Genomic DNA, 14254 nt, shown 5'->3' with positions numbered 1-14254 from the left:
AGGTACTTCCTACATTGTACACTGAAACGTACATAACCAGCCTAAGCTTGTTACCTCCCACTTCATGAATTGCGAACAAATAACCCCATTTTTCCTGCACTAGCCATGAGACTCCAACAGTAAAGCCAGTATATGGCCTGTGTACTTCATCAATAAAAATATTATAGACCCACAAGTTTGGTAAGCCCATTTCCTTTACAAATTCCTCTTGAGAGTTATGAAATGCTGATTCAGCTTTAGTGTGGTATAACATCTGCACGCATCAGGAGCGTATGGCTTAGTAGCTAAGTTTGTTACACGCGAGAAAAATGCAGAAGCCTTGATTTAATCAACAATACAAATTTACAACTCTAAGGCATCTGTGTATGCCATGAGTATTTCAGTCGGAAAGATTTCAATGACAGCTCTTTAACTGATTGTGGACCTATCTGATTTCTACTAAAGAGCAATGTATGCTAATTTAAACACACACACAGAAGTTTACTATGATTATCCTTTTTTTTTTTTTTTTTCATATTAACTGGGGAGAAGAGAGGCAATATTAATTCCATAAAGAATACCAAAAAATTTTTTTGGCATGCAGAAATATACGCTCAGTCACAAACTCTCTCTGACCCTGTCTAGGACAATGCAGATGGGCACAGATAACCAATGATGCGTATGTCACGTACAAGCCATGGAGAGTTAATAGCATATATGTCTTCTGTTATATTTTTAAAAACAGGACCATACTTATCTAACAACAATAACCATTCCCAAATATAAAATGTCAAAACAAACCACACTTATTATCAGTATGTTTATAGCTTCTAGATATTACTGAAGAGGCAAATTCAGTTCTTTCAGGAATTGTTTACTAACATTTGATGACAACACTTACCAAGTTCATGCTTATGGAATATCTCAAAGGAGTTGAAACAACTAGAAGGAAATCCAGTGGTAATCTCCATACACGTTAAAAATTCATAGTGTTCTCCTGAATTAAGGACTGAACAAACTACCCCATTCAAGAAATAAACAGATGGCCTCAACAGTCTTTTCTTCTCTTGCCAAATGAAAATCATTCCCTTTTCTTCTTTGTGATCTCCAACAGGCTCTGCGAAGGCTCACTCTGCCTCCTGCAGGTTTATACTCTTCTGGGCGTCTGAAAGAGGATCTGGATTCCACACCCTCAACAGGCTGGAGCTTGCCTGGAGAGGCAGAAGCAAGCCACACAACTGGTAAAGCACCCCAAGACCTTAAGGCAGCTAATGAGAACTGAGCCATGAGCCTAGGACTCTGTAGGAATTTGGGAATGAGAAGAGGCCCCACAATGGAATCCTTACAAGGCCTAGAGTGGAAGAAGACAGAGCTGTGGGAAGAGGGTCTGTAAACAGCCAGTTTACAGCAGTCTGGGAAGCACATAAGCATTGGATGGAGCTGACAGTCCCTGGTCAGTAGTGAGTAGAAAAAGGGATAATACACAACATCTGTAGGAAGATGAAATATAAGAGTCTTAATCACATGAACTTGAAGTCATGAAGGAGAAAAGCAGAATTAAAAGTGCAATATAGGTTCACCTCATACTTAAGGTAGGCCACTAATTATTTGTAAAATGACAGACAAGTCTCTTACCTCCACAGTATTTGCACTTCCACACCCCTAAAATGAGGCTAAGACACCTGCTCTGTATCACTCTTCAGTTCCATAGGCTAAAATATGAAAATACTAGATATGAAAAAATACTTCACTGTACTAGGCGATTTTAAAATGCAAGTATTCATGTAGCCATATGATCTATCAGGGACTTTTCCTTTCCTTCAATTGTCTAAACATATGAATTTGTGAGCAAGAGTTTATTAAACCTAATGGCACTTCTTTACCCCACCCATAACACTTTCTACTAGTTTGAGTCTTTTCTGTGACACTTCTCCACCAGCTGCTAACCAAACCACTTTTCTGTGTGTGACTAGAAGTTGTGAAACACTAAGTGTAGACAGATCAGAACATGGGACTAAGTTTATTCACTAACAAAAAGACTTTATTTTTTTTTTTTTATGTTTTAAGGTTTTATTTATTTATTTGACAGAGAGAGACAAAGCAAGAGAGGGAACACGGGCAGGGGGAGTGGGAGAGGGAAAAGCAGGCTTCTCACCTAGCAGGGAGTCCCACTCAGGGCTCGATTCCAGGACCCCAGGATCAAGACCCAAGCCAAAGGCAGATGCCCAATGACTGAGCCACCCAGGTGCCCCAGAAAGATTTTCTTTAAAGAACAACTATTTCAATTAAAAATATTATCCCCTTGGGGCGCCTGGGTGGCTCAGTGGGTTAAGCCTCTGCCTTCGGCTCAGGTCGTGATCTCAGGGTGCTGGGATGGAGTCCCACATTGGGCTCCCTGCTCAGCAGGGAGCCTGTTTCCCTCTATCTCTCTGCCTGCCTCTCGGCCTACCTGTGATCTCTGTCAAATAAATAAATAAAATCTTTTTAAAAAATTATCCCCTTAATGCAGAGTTTAATTTTTTAAAAGATTTTATTTATTTGACAGAGAACACAAACAGGGGAAGCAGGATAGGGAAAAGCAGGCTCCCCGCTGAGCAGGGAGCCCAATTCCGGGCTCCATCCCAGGAACCTGGAATCATGACCTGAGCCAAAGGCAGCAGCTTAACGGACTGAGCCACCCAGACGCCCCCAAAGTTTAATTTTTAAAAGGGAATTTCCTATTAGAATCGGGCATTAACGTTGGCAACACTTTGAAATTCATCCATCCTTAATTATCATTGTCACCAGATGGACGCACAGATCAGTGCCTCAGGAATCTGGGATTTTAATATCTAGTTCCTATTCTGCCACTAACTCGCCCAATGAATTGATGGGAAAACATTTTCTCTTTTTGGTAGTCGGGGCTTATACACTTGCCTAACTCCCATGTTGGGCACTGATTCTACGTTTAGAGAATTTCACTGTCTCGTCCAAACATCTCTGGCTAATGGGGCGACTGTCAGTTAGAGGAAGATAGTGTAATTCCAAGATGAAGAACCCCTCAGGCATCAGTAACAAGAACTGTCCTGTCCTCTGCTTGGACACATTCTTCCAAAAGGCTGCTGCCCATCGATCCTTATCAAGTCCCTCACCAACTCCTTCAAAATAGTAAAGGTCCAGCCCCTCTCGGTAAATGAAATACCAATATCCACTAAGATGCTGAAGTTCCCTCTATCATGGGCTCCTCACTCCAAGGCCTGTCACAAACACAATCCAGGACAATAACACTATTTCTCTTTTTTGAAGGGGCGGGAGGGCTGAAAAATGATAAAAATACTTACTATATTTTAGTAAGTATATATATATGTATATATACTGCATGACATATATGTATATTAAATTATATATTTTGACATATTAATATGATATATTAAAAGCCAAGTTTAAATATTTTATCTTTATTCATTTCCAACCATTTGCTGCAATCATAATACTGAATGGGAATAATGTAATTTCTTTCACACAACACAGTGTGAATCTGAGGCAGTACAAATCAATACCAAAATAATCTACCACGAAGAACATGAAAATATGTATAAGTACTTTATTACATAATTGCAGAATGCACTTTCACCTATAATCATAAAACACTTTTTCAGAGGTTAAATAAGCTTTAAAAAGAAGCACTGAGGAAGGCAGGACATCTGCGAAGTTAAGAACTTCATGGATGTCCACCATGTCCCCGCCAGGCAGCAGTGCAAGATTACCTGGACTAGCCAGACCACAGATCTCACTGAAAACATGTATTAGCTAATTTGTGAACTAATTTTATAAATACTAAAGTTGACACTCACACAAATGTTAGCCACTATAATGGCCCTGACCTCATGTGGCGAGCCTAGCTGATTTCCTACCGGTGTCTTCTCACACGAGGCCCCTAACCTCAGAGATGACTGAACTGTAAGTAGTTACTAACCTGAATGTAAAAATGTACTTCACAGGCCACTGTCTTTATTAACCAAAAATTGTTGAAACTGACACTGACATGATCTACCAATGATGGAAAATGACACTTCCCAGGCTCAAACTCTCAGGTGCTGCTGCTTTGTTTTCTCCCATCGGATTTTGACAACGCCACGAGAACTAGGGCAGTTTCTTACAGACGTCTGCAGATCTCCTCAGTTAGGAGCACGGTCTTGCATTTTTTGCTGTACCCACACAGCGGGGTCGGTAGATGATGGAGGCATTAAATTTCACCCTTTCTCACTTTTACTGAAATACATCTAACCTACACACTTCAGAAATGGACTTAGGCCCATAGGGTGACCTTAAAAGAAAAAAGTTAACACAGGACAAATATTTAGATCATCCCATACTCAATTCTTCCAAGGTCATTACATTTTTGTGATCCCATTTTGGTAGTACTGTCTGAACAGTCTACCAAATATGGCACATACGTCATTTCAGAAGTTATCATTTATTGAGAAGATTTTAAAAAGCTGAAGAAAAGGGAATTCCTGAAAGATTAAATTCTGTCAAAAATACTGAAAAGCCTGTTTTGAAAAGATGTCTAAGTGAGGACGTCGTTGCTCAAATTTAATGTCTCATTAACCAGGTCGAACGAAAGAAAAGTTAAAGAACTTGACAACACGAAGATCCCTAGAAACTCCAAGTGTCGTTTCCCGAGCGAAGGAATTCCAGGTAAATGAGGCTCCTGCGTTTCAGCCGCGGGTTTGGTTTCAGGCTCCGGGGGCGGCCAGCTAAGCCGAGGCAGCCACCTCAAACGAGCGATGAAAACGAGAAAGTTCGCGGGTCACAAACTTAGCTCAGATTGCAGCCGCGACCGATCTCCAGCCCATGTGGCATTGCTTACAGAGCTTCCCAGCCAGTGAGTCAAGCGTCCCACCACCACCACCAGGAGCTGCCGCGAGAGAGCTTTACCCGCGGTCTCCGAGCGTCGGCGGAGCCAAGCGGCGCTGGAATCCGGCACCGGGGGAGGCTCGGGACGGGCTTCCCCCGCTTCCGCAGCCGCACGGAAGGGCCGCCCGCGCACCGAGGGGTCCGCACGCACGACCACCACCACCCCCTCCCCAACCAGCGGGGCACGCGGGGGAAGAGGGGCGCGAGGCTGTGCCGGCCGGCCCGTCCGAGGGCAGCGGGAGCCCCGCGGGCGGGCCGGGGAAGCTCGGCGCCGAAAGCGGTGTCCCGGACCTCACGGTGCGCCGACTCCGCGCCGGGCGCTGCAGGAGCGGGAAGGGGCCAGGAGCTGCCCTAACCCGGCAAGCCCAGGGCTCGGGCTCCACGCCTCGCGCGCCCTCCAGCAGCCCAGCCGCGCCGGGCCCGGGCGAGCCGCCCGCAGCGCTCCGCGCCCGGCAGGGGACGTGGCTCTCCTTGTGCCGCGGGCGCCCGGGGACCCGCCCGAGACCCCGGAAGAAAGTTGCGCCGCGCGGGGCCCAGAACGGCGCCCGCCGCGCGCGCCCCTCCGCTTACCGCTCCTCGCCGCGGCTTCGTCCTCTCGGGCGTCGTCTCCCCAGCTTCGGCCCAGGCTCCGGAGCCCCCTCCCGGCCCCCTCACCCCAGGGCGCCCGGGCCCGCGGCGCCCTCAGAGCCGAGCCCTCCGCGCGCCCGCCGCGCCTAGGGTGCCGGTGGGCGCCGCGCCACGGGATGCGCCGCTGCAGCCTCGGGCGGCGCTACTGCGAGCTGGGCGGGCGGGCGGGCGGGCGGGTGTGGGGTGTGGGCGAAGCGGGAGGAGGGCGGGACGCGGCCGGCGCTGAGGCTCGGTGGAGGGAGGAGGAAACCGCAACGTCACCAGAGCCCGGGGAGGCGAGAATGGGGAGGGGGAAACGGGGACCCCCGAATCCTCGCCGGACTCCGACCTCCGGCCCGCCCCCGCCTTCTCCCCGCCTCCTCTCGGGGGACTCCGGGCTCCGGGCTCCGCGCTGCGTTCGGCCTTCCCCTCCACTGGGGCCCCGCGCACCCTTCCCCTCCACGCACCCCTGCCTTGCCAGGCCTCTTTGGCTCCGAGTCCCTTTAGTTTCCAAGTGACCCACACGCTTCGGGTTCGACTGTGAGCGATACTTTTGGAGGCCCGGGGGGAGGAGCTGATGCTTCCGCAGAGTCTGGGAAGGAAATCGAGGAAACCTTGCTCCCGGGGCTGTGGCCCACTCCCCTCCCCTTCTCCACCATCGTTACTCCTCCTTTTTTCCTGCGTTCGATTTTACTCTCAGAGAGAAGGGAGGAAATCACCTACTTAGAAGCAGTTCTCTCCTTAACTGCACTGACGAGATCTCTAAATCCTAAAGCACTGATCCCTGCAAACTCAACCGATTTTAAATCATCAAAGGTAAAGGGATCTGGGACAGAGCATTTGAGGTTCTCGGCTTTCAAGAAGAAATTTCTTTTACCTTACCTCCTAGGCCCGTGTAGGGAGGAGGGTGAGGAAGGAGGAGGGAGAGGAGAGAGACCTCTGATCCCTCCAAGTTTTTCAGGTGGAGGATTTGCAACCTTAGTAGTCACAACCTCTTCGGAGAAGTTTCCTCCCTTTTCTTAAAGCAGCCACTGCACGCAACGCAGCCTGGTCCATCTTGACTCCGGGAAGGTGTCCCATATGACCAGGACATCACCTGAGGCCTGACTTTTTGCCTCTCCGTGTTAGCCTGTAACCAAACCTGCCAGAGCTAGGGGTACGAAAGTGATGTTTACGCATTCATTAGAATCGGAGATGTTTTACCAGATGGCAGTTTTTCCTGGGTTTGCCTCAAAGTGCTTTGTTGGGTTCTAAAAGGCCACCTCCATCCATTTCCCTTGTCATCAGAGGTTCTCAGGAACTTCCACATTAGGCCACATTAGGAAAAATGTGGATGTCTACTTTTATACTTCTCCTTTAAAAAAAAAAAAAATGCACTTGAAGAGAGATTCCTTACAGTTCAGCAGGAAGTGGTTTCATTAAATTTTTTTAAATGTTCACTCAGGTAAACCACTGATCTGCATAAATTTCCTGAAGTTTTAAAGGTGACCTGTGGAGCAGAGGAGAAAGGGCTCTCTAATTTAGAACTGGCTTTAATCTGCTTTAAATTCTTATTTGTGATTTATTACTAGAGGCCTTGGAAAACTAACTGCAGTGTCTCGGTTTCCTTATCAGTAATGTAGAGATACAGTACCTCCGCTGAATGGTTGTACAATAAAAATAACTAATATTTGAGAGTTACTACATGCCAGACACTGTGCTAAGAGATTTACATGTATTAATTCAATTAGAGAGGATTAATTGTGAAAGTGCCTGGCTGTAGAAAGAAAGTAATCCAGAAGTGTTCACTTCCATTGATCTTCTCGAATTTGGAAGGCACCTTAGAAAAAGCATTTGGTTTGATTTATTTAACTTCTCAACAAGTAGTCATCTAGGTCAGCGATTTTCCAACCTAGAACAGTAAATCAGCAGAGGGACTTTGATAAAATACTTTTAATGAGGGCCCCACACCAGACCAATGAATCAGAATCTCTAGGGCTAGAATCTAAGCAGCAGCCTTTAAAATCTCTTCGCAGGTGATCATAATGGGCAACCAGGATCTAGAACTCTTCAAAGGTGACAGTACCTATTGTCATTTGTTTCCCTTCACCCCCAGTTTTGCTTTCAATTGATCTAGAATCTGCTTTTGGATAACATCTTCCCCTTGCAAAAGCCCCCTCTACAAAAGGCTTCAAAGATTGGCAACTTTGACCCCTGGTGTCTTCCAGGAAGCGTCTGGCACCTTGACTGCACTGAAAAGTTCTCCAGTTTGTCTGGAACTAAATGCATCAGCTTTTCTGCATCCTTTCTGAAAACCTCTTAGAAGGCAGTTTCCTTTGCCATTGTCCCTCTTAAAATCTGACCCCAATAATAAACTCAAGGTTTCATCTAAATAACAGAGTAAAAGGATGTTGAATGGCTTTGTTCTAATTACTGTATTCCCTCAAGTAAATCCTGTGAGCTATTAGAGCAGCAGTATTACCCTAATGACTCCTGGATTACTCCTAAAACTCTGAAGTAGTCAAGGCTTCTTCGTGACTACTCGGAAACACATCTTCCCAACCCACACGCATTCTAGTTGGTGTTCCTCCCTTAACATGATTCTGTTAAGTTGGATTGTGCTGTCTGTCACGCCTCTTCTTTTAGCTCGTTGACATGCTGAATATCACTGATGTAATTAATTGAGTAATTCTACCTCCCAATTATATGTCTTCTGCAAATTTGGTCTGTTTGCCATGCCATCATTCAAGTTCTCATTCTGAGGCACTTCCCACTGCCAAATAACACCGAATTAGCACGCTGTTGATGAATATTCTCATCAATGAAGGACTCACGTGTTACTTAGTCATATCTTCTTTTCTTGTTCCAGAGCAGCAGCTAAAGTGCATATGTGCTTGGCATCTTTGTAGAAATTAGAAAAAGTTACCCACCCATACCCAGGCCAAGGGATTAGGAAAAAGCAACGTCTTCCTCCCAGATACAGACAAATGTGTTGTCTATGAGATGTCCTTGCTCTACTGGCATAGCAACATTGTCAAAAAAAGGAAATGACTACTTAGCGAATTCTTCTTAACTCCTGGATTTCTGACTTTTCTAAATGCCTAAATATTACCGTAAGAATAGGTTTATTGATTTTTCTCAGGATATGTAAAAAGCCCTTTGTCTTAATTTCAGGAATCTAAGCGCTGCTTTTTTGAAAATTGGAACTCTACCTGTCCATCTCTGGTCTTTTAGTGTTCATCTCTCTCTGTGCTGATTCGAGATGAAAGTCCTTATTTGCAAACTCTCCTTGCTGAGATATAATTTTTGTAGACAAGAGAAGTTAAGCTTTAGGGAGCTAGGTTATCTTCGTGCAAATTCTTCACCTAAGTTTGTAATTAGTTCTCACAGAGCTCATTTTACTCTTTCAGTTGAATGATTATTTTTTCATGATAAGGAAGAAGAAAGGAATGAGTTCTCTTTGTTGTCTATTTATCTCAAGTAGGAGCATCCCTTCTATGCTCTTTTGGTCTGAACAAAACAAAAAAATATATGTATATACAAAGAAAACTAACACTCTCTCTCTCTCTCTCTCTCTCTCTCTCTATATATATATATATAGTTGTCCTTACGGTTTATTCTTGGCTCTAGCCTAATGGACTCCAATTTTATAGGGCTGTTAAAAGCACATAATTTCAGTTCTCTTGTTTAATTCAATAAACTCAAATTTGCCCTTTAGGTTTTACTAACCAGCCAGCTGGTCCATGACCATACAACTTCCTTCATCCTTGAAATGCTTTTTTTTTTTTCTTTCTCTCCCTATGCCAAATAGTCTATTTGTAAAACTGCTTTACCCTACACCTTTAAAGTTTCATCTTTGAGTCACTGAAGAGGTATGATCATTTTGGTTTGCTCCAGCCCAACAGCCCTTGAGTTGCACTTACTCAGTAATAGTCGTCAGTTTCCCTTCCATTTCTGAGCATTCAGCCCTGCTCAGACATCTACCCCAGGCTTCTCCAAACCCCCGACTCATACCCACAGTCTCCCTGACTTGCCCAGTGCCGACCAGCCCCTCTCCACTGCCCAGACTGTGCTGTTGCTACTGCTTCATCTTCAGATAACTCAAGCTTTCTGAAGTTAGTTTTCATCATTAAAACAAAAGAAAACATTTACCGGTATTATTAACCATAATTGAATTGTACCCTCTCCATCCTCAGTCACAATTTAAGGCTTTTATATATAATTCTTATTCAGGTATGGTACATATTTCCTGGCTTTAAAATCTCCTAACAGATCATGTATGCCAGGTTACTGATATAACTAGCATTACTAGCCTCATTTGACTGGAAACAGGCTCAGAGAGTTAAAGTGAGTTTCCCAAGATATAATTGGCTCAGAGCACATAGAATTACGTTTTCTGATATCAAATCCAGGTTCTTTGTACTAAATCACTTGGTCTATACTAACTTCATACCTAAAATCCCCACTTTTAGTTTGAGTGTCCTCAGGTCAATGTTATTCTCCATTCTCAATTGACTTTTGAATAGATCATTTTTGTATCACTTACTGATTTATTTTAAAACTACCTGAGGTGGGGGCACCTGGGTGACTCAGTGTGTTAAGCATCCAACTCTTGATTTGGCTCAAGTCATGAGCTCAGGTCATGAGGGTCATGACATTGAACTGTGTCAGGCTCCACACTGGGCATGGAACCTGCTTAAGATTCTCTCTCCTTCTTCCTCTGCCCCTTTCCCCTGTCCTCCTCTCTTGAGAAAATGAAACAAAAACAAAAAATAAAATAAAATAAAACACCCAAGGTGTCCCATACACCTGCCAAGGGACAGCACTATTCTCTGAAATTAAACAAATGATTATTGATATCTGCAACATGAATGACTGATGTTGTTTGTTTTGTTTTGTTTTGTTTTAAGATTTTTATTTATTTATTTGACAGACAGATCACAAGTAGGCAGAGAGGCAGGCAGAGAGAGAGAGAGGAGGAAGCAGGCTCTCCGAGGAGCAGAGAGCCCGATGCGGGGCTCGATCCCAGGACCCTGGAACCATGACCAGAGCTGAAGGCAGAGGCTTTAACCCACTGAGCCACCCAGGCGCCCCTTGTTTGTTCTTTTGAGTCATGAAAAGAACCGAAAGTAGTTTAAGCATATTTAATATTAATAATAATATTTTTCTTAAATGTGGCTTTTGAGTACTATAAAGAACTGTCAACATCACTGAGGAGTTTAGAATGGATGTTCACTGAGGCATGATTTAATTTAGTGATTCCTTATAACAAGTGCTTCCGTACCAAATTCTGACTCTTTTCACCAAATTCTGGCTTCTTCCAGAAAAGTGCAATTAAGGAAGAATTGCTTTAAGAAGATTCTTAAGACAGGTTCATGGCCCAGGAATCTGGTTGCCCAATGTCCATGTGCTATGTCAGTGTGTTATTCCAAGAAATAACCCAACTTCTGTCTTCATGCACCCCACTCACTCACAGTGCAGCTTTAAGTATTTGAGACTAGGCCAGGTTTGCATTAGTTTGGAAGCTAAGCCTTATGGGACTTTATGCAAATGTATTGAGGAGGATAAGGAGTGGCTTTGGCAATATTCTGTAGTAGTAATTCTAATGCCATATTAGCATCACCTGGGGGGAGGGAGTACCTAAAAACACAGCAATGCTCAGGCTCACTCTCAGAAATTCTGATTTAATTCTTTCTAGAATGAAGCCTTGGCATCCCATATGTTGTTAAATATACCAGATGGTTCCAGTGTGCAGCCAAAGTCAGAACCAATGTTCCATAGCATTAGAACAATCTAGGGAGCTTTTAGAGTTTCTGGTGGCTTCTAGTGGCCTGTGCCAATCAAAGCATACTGACTGGGGTGTTTAAAGCCCTGTGATTCCGATATATAGAAAGTTTGGGAACCACCATTTTGTAGAAGTGTTACTAAATGGGCACTTGAACCAAATGAAGCATTAGATTTTGATAATATATTAATTTACCATATAATCGATAATGATTTAATAATTACATACAATATTGCGAAGATTGCTTTACATTTACTTTCATTTACATAAAATATTATGAAGATTGCTTTTCATTTACCAGTTCACTAAGTACTACTGTTGGATATGCAGTTTGAGGAAGTAATACTTGGTTTTAGTATTAGCTGAAATAGTGAAGTTGTTTCAGTAGTGAATGTTTCACTTCAAATTTCTGCTGCCCAAGTATTAAAAATACTAAGATCCAATGAAACTTAACAGCTAGGCTACTCAGGACTTTTTCTTCTGCCAACGACATCAACTGTATTAAGCAAAGAAAATCTTGGCTGTTTTGCATTTTGATAAAATCTTTCAGATGATCTTTTGGATGACAGGAATAATTGCCAGTTTGCTGGTATTAAACCTAAGTATGTAACCCAATTACATTTTTCCATACATTTTTCTAAACTAACTCCAAAAAATACAGGTAGCTTCTTCTGCATTCTAGTTCTTGTGATTTTTATAAATAATTCCATTTGGGGGTGGCCATTTTTGCTCTTCACGGCCAAATGGAAAACACTGGTGTTTTTTAAAAATGCTAAAAAGGCAAAAACAACAACAAACCTAAAACAGCAAAATAAAAAACCCAACTACAATCTAACAGAAAAACAGTATTTCTTAGAAGCACTTCTCATCTATGCAAAAAAGAAGAAAGAAGAAACCTTGGAATAATCATATGCCAACCCTTTCATTTTCCTAAGAAACTGAGGTTAGCATAGGTGGTGATTGCCAGTTCTTGTTGCTAATTACTGGTAGAGATGGGAAAACTGGGTCCTAGCTGCATGTTCTTCTTCCCACTTCTCCATACTGTATATTTGGCCAAAAAAGTCTAACTTCTTCTTTTGAGGTTCTCATATTGTACATGAACTGTAGCAATTTATTTTAAAATGTAAATCTGCATTCTTCCCATTAACAAAATACTAATGCATAAGGAGAAGTAAGCTTTAGTTTTGGAGGAAATCAAATTCCTATTCAAAATGTAAATTGATGGCACCCTGCATTCAACACTGTTAAACTTGATAGTGTATGCTACATATAATTTTCCAGTGACATGTGGGCCAAGTATGCTCCTCACTACATATTTAACAGTTATCACCTAACCAAGCTCCTGTCCTTGAGGTAAAATTCTCAATAAGATTTTACCTTCCTTGAGTAATTTATCCTCATTATGCCTGAGATTTTTAAGGCATTCAAAAGTTTTTTTTTAATTTTTTATTTTTTATAAACATATATTTTTATCTCCAGGGGTACAAGTCTGTGAATCGCCAGGTTTACACACTTCACAGCACTCACCAAAGCACATACCCTCCCCAATGTCCATAACCCCACCCCCCTTCCCCCAACCCCCTGCCCCCCAGCAACCCTCAGTTTGTTTTGTGAGATTAAGAGTCATTTATGGTTTGTCTCCCTCCCAATCCCATCTTGTTTCATTTATTCTTCTCCTACCCACTTAAGCCCCCATGTTGCATCTCCACTTCCTCATATCACGGAGATCATATGATAGTTGTCTTTCTCCGCTTGACTTATTTCGCTAAGCATGATACGCTCTAGTTCCATCCATGTTGTCGCAAATGGCAAGATTTCATTTCTTTTGATGGCTGCATAGTATTCCATTGTGTATATATACCACATCTTCTTGATCCATTCATCTGTTGATGGACATCTAGGTTCTTTCCATAGTTTGGCTATTGTGGACATTGCTGCTATAAACATTCGGGTGCACGTGCCCCTTCGGATCATTACGTTTGTATCTTTAGGGTAAATACCCAGTAGTGCAATTGCTGGGTCATAGGGCAGTTCTATTTTCAACATTTTGAGGAACCTCCATACTGTTTTCCAGAGTGGTTGCACCTGCTTGCATTCCCACCAACAGTGTAGGAGGGTTCCCCTTTCTCCGCATCCTCGCCAGCATCTGTCATTTCCTGACTTGTTGATTTTAGCCATTCTGACTGGTGTGAGGTGATATCGCATTGTGGTTTTGATTTGTATTTCCCTGATGCCAAGTGATATGGAGTACTTTTTCATATGTCTGTTGGCCATCTGGATGTCTTCTTTGCAGAAATGTCTGTTCATGTCCTCTGCCCGTTTCTTGATTGGATTATTTGTTCTTTGGGTGTTGAATTTGCTAAGTTCTTTATAGATTTTGGACACTAGTCCTTTATCTGATATGTCGTTTGCAAATATCTTCTCCCATTCTGTCAGTTGTCTTTTGATTTTGTTAACTGTTTCCTTTGCTGTGCAAAAGCTTTTGATCTTGATGAAATCCCAATAGTTCATTTTTGCCCTTGCTTCTTTTGTAAGGCATTCAAAAGTTTTAACAAATTTTCACATTTTTATTGCGTGACTCAACTTTCTACACTTCCTGCTACTTGCAAGAAGGACAATGCTAGGGCACCTGGGTGGCTCAGACAGTTAGGCTCTGCCTTTAGCTCAGGTTATGATCCCAGGGTCCTGGGATCATGTCCCATGGCAGGTTCCCTGCTCAGCGGGGAGTCTGCTTCTCCCTCTCTCTCTGCCTCTGCCCCTCCTCTCTGCTCATGCTCTCTCTCAAATAAATAAATAAAAATCTTTAAATGAAAAAAAAAGAAGGATAATGCTAGATGGCAGTGTTTTTATTCATAGTGGGCACATTACTGTTAGAGTGTTAAGATCAGCCACATGGAGGTACATATATACATATGAATTATGTGTGTGTGTGTGTGTGTGTGTGTGTGTGTGTAATGCTAGATGGCAGTGTTTTTATTCATAGTGGGCACATTACTGTTAGAGTGT

At 43.1% G+C, this 14254-nt stretch overlaps 1 protein-coding gene across 2 annotated transcripts in view; it reads right to left on the bottom strand.

Moving 5' to 3' along the window:
* The window catches only part of DSE (dermatan sulfate epimerase), an 85740-nt gene extending 80164 nt beyond the window's left edge, over positions 1-5576 (bottom strand). The window contains exon 1 of one of the 2 annotated variants that reach the window (XM_059401247.1): positions 5449-5576. The gene's annotated coding sequence lies outside the window, so the exon portion shown is untranslated. The remainder of the gene's footprint in view (positions 1-5448) is intronic. The other variant, XM_059401246.1, reaches the window with a different exon arrangement.
* Between the last annotated feature and the right edge of the window lie 8678 nt (positions 5577-14254).

This window comes from Mustela nigripes, chromosome 5 (assembly GCF_022355385.1).
Source record: "Mustela nigripes isolate SB6536 chromosome 5, MUSNIG.SB6536, whole genome shotgun sequence".
Taxonomy (NCBI): Eukaryota; Metazoa; Chordata; class Mammalia; order Carnivora; family Mustelidae; genus Mustela; species Mustela nigripes.
The sequence above is the reverse complement of the archived record's forward strand: the minus strand, read 5'-3'. Positions and strand labels throughout refer to the sequence as shown.